Source organism: Anguilla rostrata, chromosome 13, assembly GCF_018555375.3.
Source record: "Anguilla rostrata isolate EN2019 chromosome 13, ASM1855537v3, whole genome shotgun sequence".
NCBI classification, from domain to species: Eukaryota; Metazoa; Chordata; class Actinopteri; order Anguilliformes; family Anguillidae; genus Anguilla; species Anguilla rostrata.
This window is the reverse complement of record NC_057945.1, coordinates 38,525,189-38,550,857: the sequence shown is the minus strand read 5'-3', so window position 1 is coordinate 38,550,857 and position 25,669 is coordinate 38,525,189. Positions and strand designations below refer to the sequence as shown.

The 25,669-nt window shown below is 45.9% G+C and overlaps 1 protein-coding gene across 2 annotated transcripts in view; it reads left to right on the top strand.

The window, feature by feature from the left end:
• The first annotated feature begins 1,730 nt into the window (after positions 1-1,730).
• Positions 1,731-25,669, top strand: part of LOC135238621 (synaptotagmin-2-like) — a 64,549-nt gene continuing 40,610 nt past the window's right edge. The window contains exon 1 of one of the 2 annotated variants that reach the window (XM_064306729.1): positions 1,731-2,128. The gene's annotated coding sequence lies outside the window, so the exon portion shown is untranslated. The remainder of the gene's footprint in view (positions 2,129-25,669) is intronic. The other variant, XM_064306726.1, reaches the window with a different exon arrangement.

Here is a 25,669-nt window from a genome sequence, read left to right as displayed (position 1 = left end):
GCCTGGCTCAGAGCACGGCGGGTTAGCGGTAGCCTGGCTCAGAGCGCGGCGGGTTAGCGGTAGCCTGGCTCAGAGCGCGGGGGTTAGCGGTAGCCTGGCTCAGAGCGCGGCGGGTTAGCGGTAGCCTGGCTCAGAGCGCGGCGGGTTAGCGGTAGCCTGGCTCAGAGCGCGGGGGGTTAGCGGTAGCCTGGCTCTGAGCGCGGGGGGTTAGCGGTAGCCTGGCTCTGAGCGCGGGGTTATCGGTAGCCTGGCTCAGAGCGCGGCGGGTTAGCGGTAGCCTGGGTCTGAGCACGGGGGGTTAGCGGTAGCCTGGCTCTGAGCGTGGCGGGTTAGCGGTAGCCTGGCTCTGAGCGCGGGGGGTTAGCGGTAGCCTGGCTCAGAGCGCGGCGGGTTAGCGGTAGCCTGGCTCTGAGCGCGGCGGGTTAGCGGTAGCCTGGCTCAGAGCGCGGCGGGTTAGCGGTAGCTGGCGGTGCGGTAGCTGGCTCTGAGCGGGGTTAGCGGTAGCCTGGCTCTGAGCGCGGGGGGTTAGCGGTAGCCTGGCTCAGAGCGCGGCGGGTTAGCGGTAGCCTGGCTCTGAGCGCGGGGGGTTAGCGGTAGCCTGGCTCTGAGCGCGGGGGGTTAGCGGTAGCCTGGCTCTGAGCGTGGCGGGTTAGCGGTAGCCTGGCTCTGAGCGCGGCGGCTCAGCGGGCCGTTCTCTGCCTGCAGTGCCGCAGTGCTGCAGAGCTGCTGACTGGTTCAGGCGAGGAGAGCCTCTGGCCTGCTTCCCTCCCCCCCTGCAATGCACCGCACACTCTGACTCTACAGCTGCTTCATTGATCTGCCTCCTCTTCGATCGCTCTCTCTCCCTCTCTCTCTGTCTCCCTCCCTCCCTCAATCTTTCCCTCTCTCTCTCTGTCTCCCTCCCTCCCTCAATCTTTCCCTCTCTCTCTCCCCCTCTCTCTGTCTATCTCCCTCAATCTTTCCCTCTCTCTCTCTCCCCCTTTCTCTGTGTTCCTCCCTCAATCTTTCCCTCTCTCTCTCTCTCTCCCTCAATCTTTTCCCCTCTTTCTCTCCCCCTCTCTGTCTGCTTCCCTCACTCTCTCCCTCTCTCTGTCTCCCTCTCTCAATCTTTCCCCCTCTATCTCTCTCCCCCTCTCTCTGTCTCCCTCTCTCGATCTTCCCTCTCTCATCCTCCCTCTCTCTCCCCCTCTCTCTGTATCCCTCCCTGAATATTTTCCTCTCTCGCTTCCTCCCTCAATCTTTCCCTCTCTCTCTTCCTTTCTTCTTCCCTCAATCATTCTCTCTCCCTCGATATTTTCCCCTCTCTTTCAATCTTTCCCTCTCTCCCTCCCTCTTGCTCTCACTCCTTCCCTCTCTGTCTTCCTGCCTCTCCTCTCTCTCTCTCTCTCTCTCTCCCTCCCTCATCACTCCCTCTCTCTGTCTCTCTCCCTCTTTCTAACCTCCCCACCCCCACCCCCTGCTTCTCTTTCTCTTTCTTCAATCTGCAAAGCTCAGCATTCTTCAGCACAAGCACTTAAGTCACCCCCCCCCCAAAAAAAAAAAAAAAAAAAAAACCTTTGGGGGGCAGGGAATAGCTAATGTAGAAATCCAGATTCTGCTATGAAACAGGACTCCCCTCCCAATTAAAAACGAGGACCCTGTGTTTTTTTATTTTTTATTGAACAGCAGCTCGGCCAATGAGGTCGCAGCACCGGGAAACACATTAATAAAATAACACAGGAAGAGCTGGTGGGACGAGAGCCGCAGTGCACCCGAGTGCACAGAACGCACGCCCGTCCTCCTCCTGACGTACTGTACACGCCGCTGCTCGTGCTACTGCTCGCGCTACTGCTGCTCGCGCTCCAACCCAGGGTCTGCGCTCTGGAGACCCTCTGCGTGTGAAGGAAGAAGACCTGCATACCTTGGAATAAGAAAAAGAAAGGCTGAGAAGAAGAAGAAGAAGAAGAAAAAGAAGAAGAGGGATTAGAAGAGAATAGCGCTGAATTATCCTCAAGTGCAGATTGTTCCCCCCTCCCTCCCTGTTTTTAAAGAGTCTCTAAAAGTGTCCCGCAGGGACTTATAAGTATTTCGCAACCCGTCCTGTCATTAATATTTTTTTTTTTCCTGGGAAGGACGTCTTTTGCGCACGGTAAGATGTAGTTTCTATGTCTGGGATGCATGTTGCTGTCCTGTGTGTAACTGTGGTCATGCTCATTTTTAGTGGCACTCCAAGGGGGCTACCTTAGCTGTCTGCAACATTCCGCTACGGTCAGAAGGAAAATAATAATAGTTTCAGTTTTCAAAGTGACTGTATCTCATGATGAGAAATATAATAGACAGTAATTGTCTGATACATTTGTATTTATAATGCATGCAGTCTTTTTCTTCAATGTGAAGTATTGCATGGAGACAGCACAGAGTAGAATTGTAAGTGTAGAAACAGGATAGGGTGGTTTGAGGGACAGGAATTGAGTTTTCCAGCTGTGTCCCTTCTGCATAGGTGTGTACTGTTCTGGGATTACCTAATGTATGCATGAACATACAGAATGGGGATGGTTCTCAATGAGGATTTATTATAATTTTTTGGGGGGGTGGCAGGGGGGTGGGGGGTTATAACCCTTGCATGGTGCAGGTTATAAAGGTGCAGGTGAATTGACGAATGTACCAGCTGAAGGTCATCTCTCACTGTTTTTTCTGTGAGTGACAGGGACCACACAACCAGTTCTTCCATTAATTTTAGCTATGCTGCAATCAGGATCTTTTTTTAGTGTTAAGACAAACATTCTGAAACTACAACTCTGAAACATCAAGTTGCATAACAGTTTAAAAAAGCACAGAATGCAGAATGCAGTACCGGTGTGCAACAATCTCACCCTGGACCTTTTTGTAGCACAGACATACACTAAATATTTTGAACAGATATGTCCCAGAATGTTTTTCAAGTGCCCTCAACAAAGGTTTGAGAACAATGTTATAATCCACCCAGGGCCGGATGGATTACCGTCAGTCCGGGTTGGGGGGGGGGGCACTAAATAGGTCCACAATCACTATCTACAGCACCACCACAACCATACCCCCCCCCCCCCCCAGTCTGCAATCTTGCTTAGATTGACAGAAAGGCCTTCGACACCTTGGGCATCATTTCACTGAAACAACATGGGTTTTGGTCCCTTTAGCAGTTAAGAGTGAATTGATCTGGTTTGACAGCTATTTGCCAGCGAAACAAACATCATCAGTTTCAGCAGCCCTGAAGCTCCTAACTGGACACACTGGCGGCACAATTACTTAGGCCACATCATCACGAGCCATTTCAGCTTAGGTATAATGAAGCAGGTTGATCAGGTATAATACATGTCATAAATACAAAAACCCTTTGCAGTGAGCTGATAGTATCTTGCTCAGAGTCTGTAAGTCAGGGGCTGACAGGTAAACGGCATGCTTGAAGCAACCTGGTACTTCCTTTTGGGTCGCCAAACTTATACCCACAGTGATTATCTCATCTTCTGTCCTTGTTCTCAATAGTAATTTCTTGTTTTCCATCAATAGACAGGAATAACAGTAGCACCTATTTTCTAGATAATGATTTGGTTGTTATTTCAGGTAGTGTTGAAATATCCCCTACCTGCACAAGGCCCAACGGTCCATCCATTAGTGGGTGTTATTTCTTTCTTCAGCAACTGAGATATGCATGTATTCAGTAGGACGGGTGGATCTCAGTGGGGTCAGTGTAGCATTCATTTCAGTTAAAAAAAGAATGACTGTACGTACTGGACAGTGAGGCTCACCATAAGCAAGAGATCTTAACAGCGAATTAAATTACAATTAAATTAAGGGAGGCACCTAAATTAATCTCGAGACTAACCAGCCAGGGGCACGATGCACAGTTTTGGGAGGATGGAACCGTCCCACCACATGCTGTAGCTGAAGAGGTGTCGCGTCGCGCCCATCCACAGGGAGGGGGAACCAGACTGATGCCGAAACCGGGCCCTCGGGGGGCGTAATTCTGTCGAAAAACAGAAAGAGTGCGGAGCCTCTCTGACAGATCACCGTGACTGCGTGTGGCCAGTGGCGACCCAGCAGACACTGGAAATATATTTATATATATATTTTTAATCGGCGAAGTGTTTCCTTAATCACCAGCGTAATGGCAGCACAGTGGGCTGGTGGGGGGGTTGGGGGGTGGGGGGGGTCATGGAGTTGTCGATGCTCGGAACCCAGGGGGCTTTAACGCGATTACTCAGCTGGTGTCCTGAGCGATGGGCTCGTCCTTTTCAGAGTGCCGCCCTCTAAAAACCGCCTCCCCCATTTTCGTAATGCTCAAATGATACAGCGTCATTGGGAGACGGGGGGGGGGACATGGATCACAATTTTTGCGGAAGGTCGAGGGTACATTAGATTTGAGTTTTTATGGGTGGTTTACGAGTAGGGAAACTCAGGGCTGTTAAAAACCCCGCAGTCTGGAGAGCTCCTCGGGGGAACCCTCCGCTCCACTTTACCCACATTTGGGGAAACACGTCTTGGAGGAAGGCGGCCTGCTTGATGGATCGTGAAATTGAGTCATGTTGCTTCTCATCCGATGGCAAATTCTCAAATTCTGACCGTGAGTGGCTGCCAAGCTCATCCTCATCCGTTTCCCATTTTGGTCTGCACTGTGGAAATTACATTTTTTTACAAAAATTAAACAAATGCGCATTGTTATTAAAAATAATTGTTTAGGAAATGGGCGATAGCAGGGAACATAAACCCTCATCTCTAACGGTGACTATCGATCTCATCTTATCAAATAAAATAACCGGTATAGATGTCTGGTAAAGTGTGCCATGGTAAGCACACACGTAGGAGAAATCTCATTCATCTCCCCGGATTCCCATAAGAAGTTCTTATTTATTTATTTATTTCACTCAAAGCCCATTTTAGGGTTTTGAGTCAAATTACCAAAGATGGCGGGCCTATGAAGGAAGCACAACAGTGGAAGTGAACTGTTAAGCACAGCGGCTGAGGTCACAATCTAAATGTTTCACAGCCCCACTGAAACGCTAACAGGCTCAGTTTTTTTCTGAGGCACGGCGCGGGGCGGGAAAAAACATTTTGCATTATTCATGAGAATTATTTTTTCCTGAAGCATGGAGTTCCTTACGGGTGGTTAATGCTTCATTCCCATAGCGTGCGTCATTACTGACTGGTTTTATGACAACTTTGCCACAACTTTCAAAAACATAATTGCAGCCTTAAATATTAGTTTGAATTGTGTGTGTGTCTGTGTGTGTTCAACATACCCTTAGCTGTTTGTAAATGTTGCTGTAGCATTTTTAAATGGAATTTAACAGATAATTACGTTAAATCCAGATAATTAATGGATAATTACATACAGTCAAAAATTATTCAATCCAGTGAAGCCAGTGAAATAAAACTGGAGTTAAACTTGTTTTATTTATCTATATCTGCTATAGCAAGCATACGCTTCCATGACATTTATCAATATAAAGATCATAGTATATTAAATTAGCCATGCATTCTCAATGAAATGTATTAATTCAGATTGTGATACTCCGATGACAGTTTCCACAATATTACCAGAGCGGGACAGATGATTAGCATTTGTGATCTGTCCAGGATTCAGACAGTGCATCTCTTTTAATAGACTTATGACACCCCCTCATGTGCAGTTGAAATTTATTGTGACTCGAAGAATTAAACCGCGCAGAGGAGGGTCTTGTGTTTTCTGCCATCAGATTGCAGTGCTGTTTTCCTGCTCTGAAATCATCCAGACATGTTGACGAACCACAGCAAAGATGCACACCAAAAGACGAAACAGTGCCCTGTGATTACATTTGATAACAGTGAAAAATGTGCGCACTTTTCTTTTTCCTAATTGAAATTCGTTTAAAGTTCAAAGTAAAATAACCAAAAATATGCAGCGTTTAGTAGTTTATAACATTTAAACTATCCTAAAAAATGGTTGATAAGTTAACAGCTTAGGCCATGACGTTTTCTAAATTAAACGCCGCTGGAGGCCTCGTCTGAGGACGACCCAGTGAGAGATTTATTTAAATGAAGTCAACAAAGAGATTTAATCAGATTTGCTGAAAATGTTGACTCCGTTGGAAAAAATAATAACTTGAAAATATAATTCACAACCTAAAAAAAAATTTTTTTTTTAAATAAACGGTTAAAAGCCGAGACTGTCCCCAAAATTCCAGACGTTAGCTTGCAACCAAAGCAAGCTAGTGAGCTATTTTGCACATAGGCTGGCTGTCACAGAGACGCCCCCCATCCCATAGTGTGTTTCGCTATAAATGAAGCGATTTATCCCGTTTCATTCTCCCTTTCAGCCACAAATCTCTTTAATTCTCGGGCTTTAACATGTGAAGCAAATTTGTTAAAACACTGATGTTAAAATGCTGAGGTTAAGTTCAGTTTAAGTTCTGGAAGTCAGCTTCTTGAAACGCTTGCATTGGGCGGGCATGGTGGGGGCAGGCACGGTGGCATAAGATATAAGATATACTTTTTATTGAACCCCGTGGGGTAATTTTTCCTCTGCATTTGACCCATCCTAGTTACTTAGGAGCAGTGGGCAGCCGCAGTGCAGCGCCTGGGGACCAACTCCAGTTCTGAGGCCAGTGCCTTGGTCAAGGGCAACTGCAGGAGCGCACCTAACATGCAAGTCTTTGAGTGTGGGAGGAAATCGGAGTACCCGGAGTAAACCCACGCTTACACGGGGAGACAGTGCTAACCACTATGCCACCGTGCCTGGCCATAGTGGTTAGCACTGTTGCCTCGCAAGAAGGAGGTTCTGGGTTTGAATCCGGGTCCAACCGGATCCCCTCTGCGTGGAGTTTGCATGTCCTCCCCGTGTTCACGTGGGTTTACTCCGGGTACTCCGTGCGCTCCTGCAGATATACACAATTTTGTAATATACAGTGTCATCATGAAATGGTATAAACTAAGCACAGCACCCAAAGTGAAAGGGTCTGTGTGCCCAGTGTGATTAATGCCTTTATGCAGTGTGTATTAATCTGGAAGCATTATGTGCGCTCCACACTGGGAGGGGAAAGAAGCTTATTTACCGGTATATTAAAAGCATTACATAGCGGTGATAAACGTGCTGATGGTGGCAGTATACTGTCCTGCTTACGCGTGGGAATTATGCAGGCCTAGATGGGGCTGCTTAGCAGCTCCCCGGCAGCGTTTGGAAGGAGGCGCAGTGTTTGGAGAGGGAGGCGCAGTGTTTGGAAAGAGAGGTGCAGCGTTTGGAGAGAGAGGCGCAGTGTTTGGAAAGAGAGGTGCAGCGTTTGGAGAGGGAGGCGCAGCGTCTGGAGAGAGAGGCACAGTGTTTGGATTGAGATGGGCAGGGTTTGGAGGGAGGCGCGGTGTTTGGAGAGTGAGGCGCAGTGTTTGGGTAGAGAGGCGCAGTGTTTGGAGAGAGAGGTGCAGTGTTTGGAGAGAGAGGTGCAGCGTTTGGAGAGAGAGGTGCAATGTTTAGAGAGAGAGGCGCAGTGTTTGGATTGAGATGGGCAGGGTTTGGAGGGAGGCACAGTGTTTGGAGAGGGAGGCGCAGTGTTTGGAGAGAGGCTCAGCATTTGGAGGGAGAGGCGCAGCGATGGAAGGAGGCGCAGCGTTTGGAGTGAGAGGTGCAGTGTTTGGAGGGAGAGGTGCAGCATTTGGAGAGAGAGGTACAGCGTTTGGAGGGAGGTGCAGCGTTTGGAGGGAGGTGCAGCATTTGGAGAGAGAGGTGCAGCGTTTGGAGGGAGGCGTAGCGTTTGGACAGTGAGGTGCAGCGTTTGGAGGGAGGCGCAACATTCGGAAGGAGGCACAGCATTTTGAGGGAGGCGCAGCGTTTCGAGGGAGGCGCAGCGTGGGAGAGGGACTGCGGTGCGGTGGCCAGGGAAGCGTGGAGCTCTGTAGCTTCCCTTTACTGTTCCACAGCAGAGCCTGAGCCCATGATGCAGAGAGAGAGAGGATGGGGAGGGGGGGGAGGGAAAGAGTGAGAGAGAGAGGGAGAGAGAGAAGGAGAGAGAGAGTGAGAGCATGTAAGAGAGGGAGAGAGATGGAGAGAGATAGCGAAAGGGAGAGATTGTGAGAGTGTGAGAGAGAAAGACAGAGACAGAAGGAGAGGAAGTGTGTAAGAGAGAGAGGCAGAGGGAGAGAGAGAACGTGTGAGAGAGAGAGAGAGAGGGAGAGGGAGAGACATGACTGCAGCCCAGACTCGGAGTGCTGCAGTATGCTGCATAATTAATCCAGGGGGAGGGAATAGAGGAGGAGCCAGCGTGGGGGCTGGGGGCTGGTGGGGCGGGAGTGGGAGTGGGGGGGGGGGCTAATACAGTAACAGAGAGAGGGAATTTGCTTGCCTTCAGGCCCTCCTTTTTTAAACCTCTTAATACCGGCATTAAATCTGCTGTTGTGTGGAAGAGAAACAAGGGACACCTCGCAGTCTGTCTTTGTGTGAAATCACAAGAGAATGCTGAGATTCAGATTTCTTCTCAACAAAAGGCAAATAATTTTTTTTTTTTTTAAATGGCCAAAGTCTGCAGTGTCCTTCAGCGTCTGAACCTTCTCAGGGTTTAATGGTGTAGCGCATCCTCTGAAACACACAGCGAGCGCCTGCGCTCAGTTCTGCAGTGAACGCTGGGAGAGCGCGCAGTCGCGCAGTCGTGGAGTTGTGCAGTCGGGCAGTCGTGCAGTCACGCAATCGTGCAGTCGTGCAGTCACGCAGTCAGGCAGTCCTGCAGTCCTGCAGGCTCCGCTGCATCGAGTTTCTCCGGGACCGCTCTCCACCGCCGCTGAGCTGAGAGTTGGGCTGTTTGCCTCTTAAAGACACACAGTGACCTTATTTAACAGCCCGACGAGGCGGGGAGGAAGATGGTTGACTCGTACACGGGTGGACACACACACGCGCACGCGGGTAGACACGCACACGCACTCAGGGACCGTTTTCAGCCCTGTTTTCGTGGAGGAGGAGGAGGAAGGGCAGGCTCTGGAGGTTTGGATTCGAAGGGCAGGAGCGCACAGGATGTGACACGCTGCAGAGATCCCGGGCCGGTGCTGCAGGCTTTCTTTCAGATCTGTGTGCTAAACAGGTGTCGTCTGCATCAAAGCAAATACCCCCCCCGCCCTCACCCCCACCCCCGCGGTGGCAGAGCTGTTTCACCAGTTACCTCCCAGTCACCATCAATCCTACATCAGCCTCATCACCGCAGCTCAAAAAGGGCACTCTGACCCAAGCCGTCTCTGTGTTTCTGTCTCTCTCTCTGTCCCTCTGTCTCTCTCTGTCTGTCTGTCACACTCTCTCTGTCTCTGTCTGGCTCTCTGTGTGACTCTGTCTGTCCATGTGTCTCTCTCTCCCTCACTCACTCTCTCTCTGTCTTTCTCACTTTCTCTGTCGGTCTCTCTGTGTGTAGCTGTCTCCCCCTACACAAGGAAAGGCTGAGGATAAATACGTGTTTGTTCTGCACAATCATGTGCAAAGTTCTCGGAATGAATTGCATTTATTTTCAAATCGGCTCGTTTCTGAATGTTCCAGTGCTTGCACGGGTCACAGAAAAGACACAATTTTGTGTGTTCTTTGTTTAACTTCCACTCCCCAGAAACGACATATTCCTCTGTCCATTTCAAACAGATTCAGAGATTAACCAGTGTACGGTCGACACTTTCAGAAAACGTTGACAACTTTTCCAGTGGCACTGTTGGTGACGATCCAACATATATATCATTTCTTTTATTATCATTTTAAAAATTGTTGCTACGTATGTCCTGTGTACCCTCAGTGGAATATAAACATTTACATGCAGACTCCAGTATGATTCCTGTCTCATGACAGACATCTTTAGGCAATCCAAGCTTTCAGAGCAGTGGCACGCTAGAAACAAAATGGAGTCGGCTTTCAGCAGTGCCTTTTCTTTTCCTTTGATATATGATTTAATTTCAATGTTCAGCGTCCCAAAGAGGCAAAAACATAAAGACAAAATTTATGAACAATGTTTTGTTTTCCCCCACGAAGATGAAATCGCTGGAGCAAAACAAAACTCTCCGTGTAATTTTGAGACAACGGAATAGCATCCCAACAGCCCACTTGTGACCAGCCAGCTAGTGAAACTCACTGAATTCAGCCTAGATTATATCTCACCCACCTGGAGGTTCCGACTTCCTGTTTTTTTTTCTTCCCTGAAATGATTCTGTAGGCCTCTGGATCTCTTCCATCACAAACTGGACGATGGAAGACCTTATTTTCAGGAAACCTTTTGTTTTTTATTTTTTGTTTTTGTTTTTTTGCGGCGAGGGCCCAGTATTTATTCTTAAGACCCGATGTGTGGAGAAGTGAAGGGTGGTTGTTCTCTCATCATCAGCGTTGTGTGAATGAGTCAGGCACGCTTCATGAATGGGGTTCATAGTTATGCACCAGCAGCTGCAAGCCGCGTCTCAAGATATACTGAGCTGCATTCATAACTGTTGCAAAACAAATGGTGACAAACTATTTGTCTGTTGCGTCTCTGGGTTCCCGAGGAGAAGCCCTTAGGGTTCCTTTTATTCCCCTTCAGACCTTTTGAAAGGCTGGAAAATGGCATTTGGCTCAAAAGAAGTCTTTCAGCCAACTGAGTGTCCATATTCTGATGGACGTCCAATTTTAGTTTGGCTGGGAAACGATCGAAAGGTGAAAAGTTTATGAAAGAAGCCCAGTTGTGTTGGAGACCTTTGAGCTTGCAAGATATAGGTAATGGCTCCCAGTCCTGTAAGCTTCCCTGTGAGCTGATTGGTCAGTGACTCTGTGGACAGTGTCTGCAGGTAATCTCGAGAAGCCTGAGTTAACCTCCAAAGAAATCCAAAGAACAATAATAATTTAAGAAGAACTCGTTAAAATATTCATCTGCTAGCAGAGAATAATATGTACAGGCATAGGAGCATAATGAAATATCTGAAATTTGGTTTGAGAAATTAAAAAATAATGACACAGACATAAAAGAAATATTGAGTATGTTAAATGGATTAGCCCACAGCAACTGTTCTGTATCTGATTTCCATTTATTTACAAGAGTAAACGCGTTGTGCCCAAACTATTTTCAAAGAGTTACGGAATCATAGCAGAATCTTCTGTTATTATACACTGTTTTAGTCAATTTTCAGGTGAATAAAGGTGGTCCATTCAGGCCTACTGTGACTCTTCTGTTTATATAAATGCTTTTGGAGGGAAAACACACTTTTGGAAGACATGCCAAGACATTCACACACAGGTTCCATACTGTAAGTTTGTAAATGTTGTGTTCTTAGATTCATTCCCCTACAGAATGAATACTTTTTTTTCCTGTGTCGTGTTGTTTATGTCAGTGAGAGCTGTGGTATATGGAATTTCTGCCACAAGAACTCACAAGGGCCCAAAACTTAAAACCCATATTATTTCAGCTTGGGCACAATAACAAACTAGCACCATATCTTTAAATCGGTAATTGTTAATCATTAATATTTGCATATTAATATGCATGTCATATATGAAACCTTTTCACACTAGCATATTTGTAGCAATATCGATTCAATGTGTTTTCATTCTATTATTTCTCCTGTATTTGCTATTTTCCTCTGGTGGTGTCAGTTTCAACAATCCTGCCAAGTATTTAAATATAATGACGCAAGCACAGAAACTTAAATGATGAACAGGAAAAAAGAAGTGCCTCAAATCTAAAAAGCGTCTTTAAAATGCAGTTTGATACGTTGCTTAATATTATTGTGTTGGATGACATTGATGCTTGTCTCTAGGTGGTTTTCTCTCTCAAATATGCGTTGCCGTTGGAGTATCTTCTAAGAAAAATAGGCACTTCATGTGCCCCTAGTAATAGCTTCGGTTCGAATGGTATTTGGAGCGCGTAAACAATCTTATGTGACCACCAGTCACCACAGATGTCGCCAAACTCACCAAAACTGAACAATTAAGGATTGCCAATTTTAAACTAAACATACGAGCCAACCTCCAGAGCCATCGGTGGAGATGGTGAATCGATGCTGAACGGAAACAGCGGGCTAATTTGTGTAAAATGTTTTGGACAGAGTGCCTTTGCACCTCTCTGAGCTTCCTGTCTGGCCCGTTCTCACCTCCCCGTGCTCCCCCACGGCTTTTTATAGAAACATTTTGGCATGTGGACTCCACTAAGGGGGGGAGGGGGGCGGGGGGTAAAATGAATAATGAGTCCTCTTGTCTGCCTAAAAAAAAAAAAGAAAAACCCAGCAAAATTACAGCCTTAATGTCTGAGGACTGAAGTCTGCCTGTCAGAGATGTACAAGGCCTCTGCTTCCAGAACAATGAAGCGCTTGTTGCTATTGCGAAATTTATTAAATTTTTAAACGGTGAAATGTTTAAATTAATTGAGTGAGCATTTACATTTTTTTTCAAAATGGTTGAACATTAATTTGACACATTGCTTTAATTACGGTACCTGTATTTCTGTAGTGCAGCTGTATCTTAAACTGAAATGACGTAATTTCTTAATTAAATGAACCCAATATGTTACAGCTTTCTGCGTGGCATTAATTGGAGAGCGTTCAGAATTCACAGGATGTTTCCAGCAACTACATGTCATATTACTACATTTCGCTCACGTTGACCCTGTCGCACGGTTGATAGAACACACACCTCAAGTACATTAAAATGACAAGACTTAATGTTTTATTTTGCATTTAATAATTAAATTCAGACATTGAAGTTATTCGTATTTCTGTAATAAAGATTAAAAGCGATGAGGAAAAAAGTGGCTGTCTTGTGTCTTAAATATTACAGTGTGGAGTGTTCTTAGGTTCAAGGAAAAACTACTCAACTATTTAAGCCATTTTTCTACAGTACACAGCAAAATGTGCTCATGCTTTTAAGAATGGGTGTCAGTAACGGCAACAAATGTGTGGATTAGTGGCCACTAATAATGATACAGCTAGCAGGGAGAGGAGCTAAACAGGGGGGAAACTAGCCACACTAAGTCGGGCAGTTACTGAATCCTCACTTGCCAGTGTGGAAGGTCTTTCCCTGGTCTTCAGTCAAGATGACCTAGATCTGCTGTGTCAAGACACCTGATTACCTGAGGTTCAGATGAATGAATTCAGCTGTGAACCCTTGGACCTCAATATCTCAGAGAGAAAGAGAAACGGGGAGAGAGAGACAGGGAGAGAGAGAGAGAGAGAGAGGGAGATGAGGAGAGCGAGAGAGAGAGAGAGAGAGAGAGCATCTGGGACATCCGTCTGGCTGGCCTACTTTGTGTGCCCTTGGGTTGAGGTGGAAAGACACTGCAGAGGAGTAGTACTGTTGTGATGGGGAGAGCGTGTCTCTGGGAGGGACTGCTCTCTCCTTACATCATCTAATACCTTAACACGGCCCGCCACCTAATACCTAAACACAGCCCGCCATCTAATAGCTAAACACAACCCGCCATCTAATAGCTAAACACTGCCTGCCATCTAATACCTAAACACAGCCCGCCATCTAATACCTGAACACGGCCCGCCATCTAATACCTAAACACTGCTCACCATCTAATACCTAAACACAGCCTGCCATCTAATACCTAAACACTGCTCACCATCTAATACCTAAAAACTGCTCACCATCTAATACCTAAACACAGCTCACATCTAATACCTAAACACAGCCCGCCATCTAATACCTAAACACAGCCCGCCATCTAATACCTAAACACAGCCCGCCATCTAATACCTGAACACAGCCCGCCATCTAATACCTAAACACAGCCCGCCATCTAATACCTAAACACTGCTCACCATCTAATACCTAAACACAGCTCACCATCTAATACCTAAACACTGCTCACCATCTAATACCTAAACACAGCCCGCCATCTAATACCTAAACACTGCTCACCATCTAATACCTAAACACAGCTCACATCTAATACCTAAACACAGCCCGCCATCTAATACCTAAACACAGCTCACCATCTAATACCTAAACACAGCTCACCATCTAATACCTAAACGCTGCTCACCATCTAATACCTAAACACTGCTCACCATCTAATACCTAAACACAGCTCACCATCTAATACCTAAACACAGCCTGCCATCTAAATCCTAAACACAGCTTAATATCTAAACACAGCTCACCATCTAATACCTAAACTCTGTCCGACGCACACACACTCAGACACGTACTGTATGTGCACAAACACACACACTCAGACGCGTACGTGCACACACACCCACACACACACACTCACACACACAGTCCCGTACTGCTATCCTTATGAGGACTTCCCATTGACTACATTCATTCTGTGACCTCGAATCCTAACCTTAACCTAATTATAACCCTAACCTTAATTCCTAACCTTAAAACAGCCTCTTGACCTTGTGGGGACCAGAAAAAGGTCCCCACAAAAATAAATTTTCCTCATCTTTCTATCCTTGTGAGGACATTTGGTTCCCACAAAGATAGTACTACAAATTCACGTGCACACACAGATATGTACGTGCACACACACACACACTCATACATCTGCGTGCACACACACTCATACATGCACGGAGTCTTCATTTCACAGCACTCAGGCAAACAGAGCAAATTGACCCATGCTCAGATGCAGCCCAATTCATCTGACACAGCAGGTTCAATGGTAAATGAGGTATGAAGCCTGAAAATAGTATTAAACGGGAGAAAGTGTGTGTGTGAACAAAGGCAGCATCTGCAGTGTCAAGGTGCATTTAAATAACGTAGATAAATCTGTAATCGAATAGTACATTTCCAACAACTGCATTCGATCAGATCAAATTCAGAGGGGGCCAGTATGGATTTTTATGAAACCTCATATATCACGCTTTCCAGATGAAAAGGTCCATATTGCTGTGAACTGAGGGAAAGAAATGAGATGAGTTGGCATTCTGCTTCAGTGTTTTATCCTGTCTCGTGGTGCGCTGCTTATGCAGTTTCGCTGCTGTAAGACAGACTCATTGTGTTTTTATTTCACACCGCAGCTCTCTGCTCTAAAGCGATTTACAGGCGGTCTGTCGGGCCTGGGCACCTGCCGAGATTGTAGAGCCTCTTTTAAAGGCGACCTCAGAGGGACAGGAATCAGAGAAGACAAGGGCATTCCTCAGAGTGCCCCTGTCCTGTCCCGCCCCACCCCTCTCCCGTCCCACCCCCGTCCTGTCCTGTCTCGCCCCTGTACTGTCCTGCCACCGTCCAATCCTTCTGATGAATCTTAAATTAAGATTTATTTTATTTTTTATAAAATAAAAGGTGTATATATATTTCTATTAAGTCTCCGATTGCTTGAAAATTGTGGGTTTACTAAATCGTTTGGCCGGTAGTGTAGCTATCTTGCTAGACTTGCGTGATTATGTGGCTAGTCCTTTCTCCAATGGACTTGACTTTATAGGCTAAAGCCTGTATCTTTGGCTAATCAAATCAAATTTCACTGTAAAACAGATGTCCAGTGTCATTGTCAGTATTCCTGAAATTAAACAAGCTTATCCTTGATCTTCGCATTTCTATTTGTCTAAAGCAGACTGAACTAGAATTGTGGGTGGATTTAAAATCCCTACATTAAGCAGGGGGGTGTTTGCTAACATCTGGTGTTTTTATGTACTGAGAGGAGGGCCCTAGTCTTCCAGTACTGGTCTTGCATCATTGTTTATTCAGAATGCATACACCTCTTTTCTTTGCCAAAGAAGTTGGCATTATTATTATTTTCTTGATGCAAGACTGAAATTTAAATAGAATCGTAAACTCTTTTGTGGTTCAGTGAGTATGTATAATTTTATCTGGTGCTGTAAGAAGACACTGAAGTGTTTCCAAGAAAACTAACACGTGAAGGAATTTCCTTGAAAAACAGATAAGTAGACTATTGTTAGTAATGATTAGAAGGTGGCATGAAAGTCATCCTGATGGGCATGAAGTCTAATTACCAGGAAGTGTGTCTTCCTCCAAACCTGACTGAACTCTGACCTTTGTGAGGTCAGCTTTTCGTTTATACTTCAACTGAAAGAGACTCCCTTTATTTCAAATTTGATCTTCCAGTTAATTACCACAAAGCTCTCAGACCAGAGAATCCAATCACAGTCGGAGACATTGGTTGGAATAACAAGAATATGGGTGAAGTCTCGCCAAAAAAAAAACAAAAAAAAAAACCCAGAAACCCCAGAAAGCTTGTAACAATGGAAAAAAAGGCCATTCATTAGAGAGTTTCTGGATGCTGTCATTTCCGGACTTCCTGCCTGTAATTCTATGATTCCGCTGGGGCTTTTGGGCTTCAGAACCTAAATGTGCCTTAATGCCCTCAATATTTCAAAGCAAAAAAGAATCAATACTCGTGTGTTGTGAGGGACTGCCAATGGCGCAGGTCACCTCCCCTATTGTGTCAGTGTGCGGTTCTCTGACTCCTCTTGTATCGTTCTGTAATTACCAGTACACGCTCAGACGCTTTTCCGGAAGGATCTACGGCTCTAAATCTCTGCTGTTCCAGCTTTTGGAGGTTCTGTGAAATACCGATCGCGTCCGTCTTGGGAGGGGGGGTGGGGTGGGGTGGGGTCGGGGGTGGGGTGGGGTGTGGGGGTGGGTCAGCCTCATCCTTACTGTTTAATATGCATGTCCAAGCGATCTGAATCAGATAGAGAGAAGGTCCGAAATAATTGGAAAATGAATACCAGTGTTTTAGACAGGTGAATGAGCACACACCAAATTGTTGGCCCTAAAAAAAAAAATAAGAGAAAGAAAAAGCTGACTCATACAGGCCAAACGCATTCCCCAGGGGCTATTTTCTCATTAAATCATGCTTTTTGGCTTTTTAATGTGGGGGGAGGAGGGGGGATTTATGACCTGAAATGGGGGTGGGGGTGGGGGTGTTGGGGCTCTGGCTCTTTAATGCGAGGGGGTGGGGATTTATGACCTGAAATGGGGGTGGGGGTGGGGGTGGGGGTGGTGGTGTTGGACGTCCTCATCGCAGAACGCTGTGCTCTTTCCTCCCCTGACTTCCTTTTTCACCGCCAGCGGCTCGGTGAGGACCAATGAGATTATCTGTGAAGTGTTTGGTGTCCCTCAGTGATGACACAGCGTCCCCTTATCCGCCTCTCGCTAATGGATTACGGAGGAGGAGGAGGAGGAGGACTGTGGCTTCACTTAAAGCGTTCTCAAGCAGAACGATCAATCCGCAGATACGGGATCCAATTTCAACAGCACCTCTGTCATTTGCTGAAAAAAAGGTTCAAAGAGGCATTTCTCCTCCGCTTTATCACCTCCTAAGTTGATAGGTTTGACGACTGGCTGATTTTGTTTTGAGCCTCATAAACCTTTTTGTTTTGTTTCTTTGAAAGCATTTCATTTTGGCCTTGGTGGAATATTTTGCTGGAACCAAAACAAATGAAAGCTTTCTGCTTGCAGAGCTGATTCTCAATAAGTTGAAATATTTGTTGGTGAACTTGTCCCATTTGGGCTAACCCATCCTCTTATTTAATAGTGGCGATGTGCTTTTTAATCTTTTTAAAGCACGGCACTAAAAACTCAACCTTCTTTGCGCTAGGCCTCGGCAGCCATTTTAAATTTGTGATAATAATCGGTGTTGTCTTGTCATCACGTCTTCAGTCCTTCCTTCAGCCGCTGGTGTGAGCAGCTTGATCTGTTCACGGGTTAGGTCTTTTACAGAGCCGTGTACAAACATGACCTTTACCTCGAAGCAAAGTACTTTCTATTGGGTGTCTCTGTCTGTTTGTCGAATCAACCTGTCACTCCGGAGACCTTGTTGTGAGATTTTTCACCGCCGTAATGTTTCTGCTTGCACTCCCAAGCCCGTCTAGAGCTGGAGGGTCACATTTTGCTCACTGACCCTCAGGTAACCTACAACCCACCCCTCCCCCCTCCCCCCCCATGTATATATTCAGTCTATTTGCAGGTATATATTGCTACCCTATGGGTCATTTACCTGTGATGACTCGTAAGGAACTATGAGGCTCAGGAGTGCTTTGTGTTTTAAGGGCCCCAAGCTTTTTTTTTTTTAAAAAGCCTTATTAAATGCTTGGTCACTTGTGTTGACTAATGAGTCCTCGTTAAGGTGGTAAAATATGAAACCTGTAAAGCAAGGCTTTTCGCCTCATTTGCTCCCAGATATAAATCACCAGACTGAACAACAAAGTTAGATTTGGCTCCAAATCTGACATAGTTCTGGATTTAAATCAAAGCAGCCAATCATCTTTGATCGACTATTTGCAAAACACCACCTGCAACATATATATTCCTGTTCGATGGGCATTCTTGAACAATTTTCACTGGTGTTCATGTGGAGTTTCATGCGCAAATCGACCAGTCACATAATTGTGACAAATGCATGTTTGATTTAGAGGATAATTACTTTGATGGGCCATTTTTAAAAAGTAAGAGCTTGGACATAAGCTCTTAATGCGCTTTACTGTTGTATAGCTAATTAGCCTGGTATAGCATAGGTAACCTATAGTGTGGGATTAGATATTAAAAGGTTACCCTTCCAACGTTTCCTGCGGGGTCCTTGGTTCTTGAACCAGCTCCTGTTTTCTCCTCCATGCCTTGAACTTTGGCGTCTGACTCTGGCTCAAACACGCATGATGGGGTTTCCACCATTCCCTTATAATACAAAATCATGCATTTCTTAATTGCACTAATACAGGATGCAGTTTGTTCCGTATTTTCCTATGAAAAGTTCCACACACACACACACACACACACACACACACAGTCTTTCACCACAGTGAGAATAAAATAATGTTGTACAAAATCAAAGCAGCTTCCATAGTTGAGGGATGCAGAATCAGAATGGTATCAGGCAATGCTACAAGGAAAGCTCCACTGTGTGTGTGTGTGTGTGTGTGTGTGTTTGTCAGTGTGTGTCAGAGGTGTGAATATTGTCAACTGTCATCTTTACAGAGTAACCTTTCCATCACGTCTGTCCAAATTTTCTATTGGTGGGGAGGTGTGTTCTTTATTTTTCTCCATTGAAGGTGGCAACCCATATTAATGCTGTCATCCCCGCCAGATAACTTTCAGATACCATGTTCACTTTTAGATCAGGAGCAGTGTGGGCAGCAGATGGGAGGGGCACTCCTGTCACTCCCGGTCAGATAACCAATCAGGGCAGAGCATGAGGGAGAAACACACAACACCCACCCATAGCGGCCTGTTCGGCTCAAAGGGAGGGACTCACTGAATATTTTACTTGTAAAAAAAAAAACCTTATCATCATGTACTATATGGTAGACCTTGCGGAATAATGTAAAATTGCTGAAAATAGAATAATTGGGGACCTTTAATCTAGACCCACAGGGTAATCTTCTGTGCCTCGCTGGTGATATCACACTTTCAGTGCGCATGAGATTTAACACTGCCATTCTGCCCTTGTGCAGGTCGCACTGGATAAGAATGTATGCTGAGTGACTGTGATGGTATGCAGTGCGAATGAAAAGTCATTTCAGTTTGCCGTAAAACATCAGCTGCACCTGTGCGTGTGTGTTTGTGTGTGTGTGTGTTTGCGCCTGTGTGTGTGTGTGTGTGTGTGTGCGTGTGTGTGTGTGTTTGTGTGTGTTTGTGCGTGTGTGTGCGCGTGTGTGTGTGTGTTTGTGCGTGTGTGTGTGTGTGTGTTTGTGTGTTGCCTCCTGTCTCTCGAGAAATAATCGTTGACGCTCATGACCGGTGCTGGTTGCCTGCAGGAGCGTAGCAGTGTGAGAAAGGGAAAGGTCACTTTTAAATACCAGCGTCCCCAGGCCGGCCTCCAGTGTCCCCAGAACGCAAGTGAGCGCTCGGGCTACCCTCAGTGTGTGCTAACCGCACTGAGAGGGATATTAGGATATTATGAGGGCTCAGGACTCATTTTGCTGGCTACCATGACAGATGGCCTGCGGTCAGCAAGCTGCCATGGCGGAACTGCCCCCCTCGATGGCTCCTCCCACCTTCATATTGTTTCCCGCCCACGCTATGCACCGCTATGGATGCACAAGGTGTTCACACAAGCTGTCCGTCTCTTTGACGGAATGGCGGCAGCGCATTGAAGCAATGAGCGCGATGGTCCCTGGTAATGCCAACGGGTCCAACAGTCATACGTCAGAAGAAAGAAAAAAAAAACGAGCTTCAAGATTTCAAGGTTTTTTTATTTGTCATTTTTGTGTACTTGCATACATAACAACGAAATGTCGTTCCTCCCAGTCCAAAACAGTGAAAACAAAATATAGTCACTATGCCTAGAATAATATGTATAAAAGAAAAGATAAACCAGAAGGCACACTCAGTATAAAAGGCAGTCAGCAGTAATTGAGTTACAATAAATATAGAATAAAATAAATACAGAATCAGAATAAAATGTCCAATAAAAATGTCCAGTGTTCAGGTTGTCCAGTCTCACAGGAGCCAATACTAAAAGTAATAAAATGTATAAATAAAGAAATGAGTAAGGTGCTAAAACCGCACTTTGAAATGCATTTAAAACATTTTAATTGTCCATCTTAATTATCCAGTATAACGTCACGTATTTTAAGAGTTCAAGTACTAGGAGAGGCAGCCGCAAGCATCGGTCGCACCGCCATATTAGCTCTTAGTTATAGGACAGTGCTACATCTGTCACCTTAACCCACATAAACACACACACACACACACACACACACAGAACTCTCTGTTTGAGGACCTGAAGGTGATCTGTCATTACGGGTTTAGAAGTTGAAACATTTTAGTGGATTAACGGGAGACATGTTACTTTTCCAGAGTTTTCTCCAAGAGAACTGCTGTTTTTTCTCTTCTTAATTAATGTGTATCTATAAATGTAAATGTTCTTTATTATTAAGGTTTGAAACCTCATTCATTTAGACCAGGATGCCTCAACCTTTGTTCTTGGGGGCCCGTAATGTATGCCAGCTTTATGATCAATTAAAGCAGGTAAAGGCACTCTATGCAGGATTTCTAGCCTTGCTGTGGTCCTGTGTTTGCAATCAAGAAGTCTCCTCCTCCACCCTCAACCCTGCCCACTCACCTCACGTTCAAAGATTTTACGCCGGTTTTTACACCATTTAAATTTCTATATCTTCATTTTTCGATAGCTGTTGCATCGAAGAAAAGCTATTACAAGATTGACTCTGGTTTTTGAATGAGCCCTGTCGTCCTGCCATTGCAGTAGCTAAGTAGCTACAAACGCTTTGCTGAAACCTGATCCCACCCCCACAGGCTCTGTAGCCACTCCCACCCCTCCCCACACAGAAAAGAGCATCATATGCAGAAATGGTTGACCAGGGTTGACACCTCCAATTTAGACCATCTGAGCAATTGGTCTCTGTGTTGCATTTACACACAATGTTGTCGCTTCTTATAGTACACAAGAATCTGGTCAATTTCATGTGATAAAGCTACTGTTGTGTGACCACTGCGGGCTTGTTCTGTAATACTGAAAGAAAAAGCATTTTGAAATGTAGCATTGGCTAGCTGAGCTTTCTCACTCACTGTTCTGCTAAAGCATGTTCAGTTGGAGCATTACAACTGAGTGTGTGTGCCTGTGTGTGTGTACCCTGGTCATGCAGGGTGAGTGTGTGTGTGTGTGTACCCTGGCCGTGCAGTCTGAGTGCGCTCGGTGCTCTGTGTGTGTGTGTATGTGTGTGTGCCTGTGTGTGTGTACCCTGGTCATGCAGGGTGAGTGTGTGTGTGTGTGTGTGTGTGTGTACCCTGGCCGTGCAGTCTGAGTGCGCTCGGTGCTCTGTGTGTGTGCGTGTGTGTGTGTGTGTGTGCGCGCGTGTGTATGTGTGTGTGTGCGCGCGTGTGTGTGTGTCTACCCCGGCCGTGCAGTCTGAGCGTGCTCAGTTCTCTCGCCTCATATCTCCCACATTAAAGCCCTGCAATGCAGCAGTGCTGCAGCACCGTTTCCTTCCCCCTGTCTCTGCGTCCGGGAGGAAGGAACAGGAACAGAACAGCGCTAACGCACAGCTCGCTTCAGCAGAGAGCTCTCCTCCTCTACACACACACACTCCCCTACACACATCACACACCACACACACACTCCTCTACACACACCACACATACACACTCCCCTACACACACCACACACACAGTCCACTACACACAGCACACACACACTCCTCCACACACAGTGAGCTCTCCTCCTCTACTCACAGCACACACGTACTCCTCCACGCACAGCAAGCTCTCCTCCTCCACACACAGCACACACACACTCCTCCACTCACAGCACACACACACTCCTGTACACACAGCACACACACACTCCCGTACGCACAGCTCTCTCTCCTCCACACGCACACCCCTCGCTTCACCGGCGATCTCTCTTCCTCCACAGCTCCCTGTCTAATTAACTCTCTGTGTCTCCGCCCATCGGCCGCGAGCGCCGGGTCAGCCATGCGGGGATGACCAATCGGAGCGCGCCGCTCGCTCGCTCGCTCGCTCCACCTGGCCGAGCGACACCGCCGCGTGTTCGCGGGCCAGGGGAGTGAGTAGTGGGGGGTGGGGGGTGGTGGGGAGCACGCAATCCCACGATGCACCGGGACTCCAGGGGGAATCAATAATTCAGAGGCTGGTGCAGCCGCTCGGCCAGAATGGCTTCTGCAGACCATCTATAAGCTGGCGGAGTGGACTAGGTTTTTATCAGAGCTTTCCCAGCAGCAGCTATGCGATAACTCCATTGTGCTTGTGCTACTGTCTACATGCGTGTTAATTAAAATGGCACGCTCCCTGTCTAGCTGGCTGTCTATTCCGGTCACCACCTGCTCTTCATCCAGCCTCCTCTTCCTCAGCGCTCTTGCTACCTCCTTTTTCTGTCCGATAAGGAGGTCACAGCTGCCTTCTCGTGCTGGCCAGCTGCCCACCCCTTCTATTCCAGATATGATTTTGATTACTTCTGAATGGGAAACCTAACCACGGTGTATCAATTATCAAAATAAATCGTAGTTCCTTGTTTGAGGAATTCCCATGTTACCAAAATAATAAAATGTGTTGATTTACAGGAAAGGAAGCAGTGGCTGAGATCTTAACGTATTTGTACGAATCCCTGGCTGTAAAGTAGCACGGTTAGTTCCAGTCCATCTTAAGACCTTTAAGGGTGTAAGATCACAGCTTAGTGATTAGAATGTTCTCAACTGAACAATCGCTGCCGGTAAGTGAATGCAGTGGAGTTCTAGAACACTGACAGCACGTGGGTCACTCTACCTGGGCAGCAGGAAGCTTGCTGAAGGAAAGGTCTCCCTGAGCGCTCAAAAACATTCAGTTCAGTTCAATTCCGTTTTGTTTGTATCACACTGTTCACAGAGACACTGTCTCAAAGATGCTTTACAGTGGAAATGCAAAAGGAATTTGGGTTTAAAAAAAAAAAAAACAGGTCTGAACTCCCAAAAAACAAGAAATTAAGGGTGGAAAAAAAAACAACTCCCCAGTGGGAATAAATCTCGCGAGGAACCTGGCTGTAGAGGGGGAGCCCATCCTCCACTGGCCAGCCTGGTGTAGTAGTAAAGATAGAATGAATGGTAACGGAAATGATGTAATGAGGTGATTTAATAGAGCAGATGGTAAAATTGATTGTGCAGGTTGACTGTGAAATACTGTTCAATACTACTGTAGCCATAAAAATTCTCTTGTCCTGTACTTCATGAAAATACGGAGTACCGTAATTGTGTGATTTATGTCGAATAGCCACTTATTGTACGAACAAGAAAATGTCAGCGTTCAAAGCCGTCCCGTTTTTATCTCTTTGATTATTGATTGAAATGGTATCCTTGTGTCATAATAATCTGTCATTCGCTGGTTTAACGACGTGCTGTGTCATCTTCATGATCACCTTCATCCACGTCGGAATCATTAATAAGTTTATAAACCGTGCAGTGGACTGGTGTTCCTGCACTGCTGTTAACTAAAGAGTTAATATATTTTCCCAGCACTGCTCGTGGTTAAATGATACGCCCGGCCTGAGCCTTCTCATAAAAAAAAGAATCAGGAGTCCTGCTTACCCACCTGCCAATAATAAAAGCAGTCTATATGTTGGCCTTTACAACTGAATACTTCAATTCAATTTTATTTATATAGCCCTTTTTACAGAGAGCTGTCACAAAGACACTTTACAGAGTAGCAAGGCACGACGCAGAGCAAAAAGCAATCAGAGCAAACACCAGGCCTGAACCCCCCCAATACCAAGTACATAAAGTAAAAGAAAAAAAACTCCCCCAGTGGGGAGAAAACCCTTTAAACTTCACAGTTAAAAGTATAACCTGCTGTTCCCATTCACAGCTGATCAGCTTCTGGTGCATGAATGAAACGGTTCAGCCGCACAACACCAGCGCCACTGCGTAGCCTAAAGTTGGCTAATGGCACTGCCGGAAACTTGAAAACAAGGAGGCTCAGACAGTGGATACCAAGCGCTATGATCTGCCTGTAGTAATCAGGAGTTTTGCGATGTATTGTTTGGCTTTTGTGTAATACCTGTCAGGCACCTCAATGTAGTATGCTTGCAAATTTCTGCCACGGATTGTCTGATAAACACCGTTTTGTAAATGTACAACTGTTCCCTTAAAGCTCGCATATATCAGAGCTGCTTATTTTAAATGGCCAGGTGACGTTCTTTACTGGCATTTAGCGGGCGCTCTTATCCAGAGAGGCTTACAGTGCAAACACAAGAGAAACGGTTAGGGCTGGGAAGTGCCAAAATTCGCCTGAGGGGGGGAAATCAACAGGCCCAAGAGAGACCAAGAGAGACCAAAAGTTTGAGACATGCAGATTCCCAATTGAACCCAATTGAACATGACACTAAGTTACACACAAAAAAAAAAAAAAACGAAACTTTTTCCCCAGAAGCATTTTACGAGGCCTCTGAAGCGTGGTTGTTTTTACTACCACAGCAGGAATAATTATAGAGAAAAAGAGGAAAAGTAATACGCCATATGGTGGCGAAGACCGTTATTGCATCGCGTTAATTATCGTTGTAGTATATCGCCCAGCCCTACGTTACACTTACTGATTTAACAAAAGGGCCCTCAGTGCCTTATTTTACACTTACCGATTATATGATTATATGATATGGCCTTCATGGTCAGACCACACTGTTGTGTTCCTGAGGCTAACACTGCTGTTCTCTACTTTAGATAAGAACATATGCGAAGTGATGCTAATGCAGTGCGATGTGATGTTATTGTGGCGTAAGATCGTTATCCTACCTTTGCTACTCACAGTCCAGGGACTACCCCGGCCCCCACTGCACGTCTTTTCATCGTAATTTAATTACCTACAAAAGATTCGCCGATCGGAGGATTTAAAAGCTTCCATAGTTGCTGATCTTATCCCCCTTTGTGTCCCACTCTCCCTCTCCAAAACAACAGCTGCCGGACGAACAGGGCTTCCAGTTCTTAAACCGGTTTCAGAACAAAAAACATTGGACTCGCTGTGTGGAAAAGAAGTGATACATTTTTACATTTCATTGCGTTACAGTGGATTGCATTCATTTCAAATGAGAGCCTTTGTATGAAGTATGTCGTAATGAATCGCATTTTTGAATCGCGAAACCCAGGCAACCGCAGGCAACATCAAAGGGCAAGCGCGCTCGCTCCGTTTTTTTTTTTGTCTCGTCTCTGAACGCGACACTGTGGGCCACAGAGGCCTCTGTGAGTCAGAGTTAAAACCAGAGACGCACCACACAAGAGGCCCTGTGGTGGAGGAGACAGGAAGTGAGCGGGAGGGAGATAATGACTTAATACCTCGGCTGTGTCCCCTCAA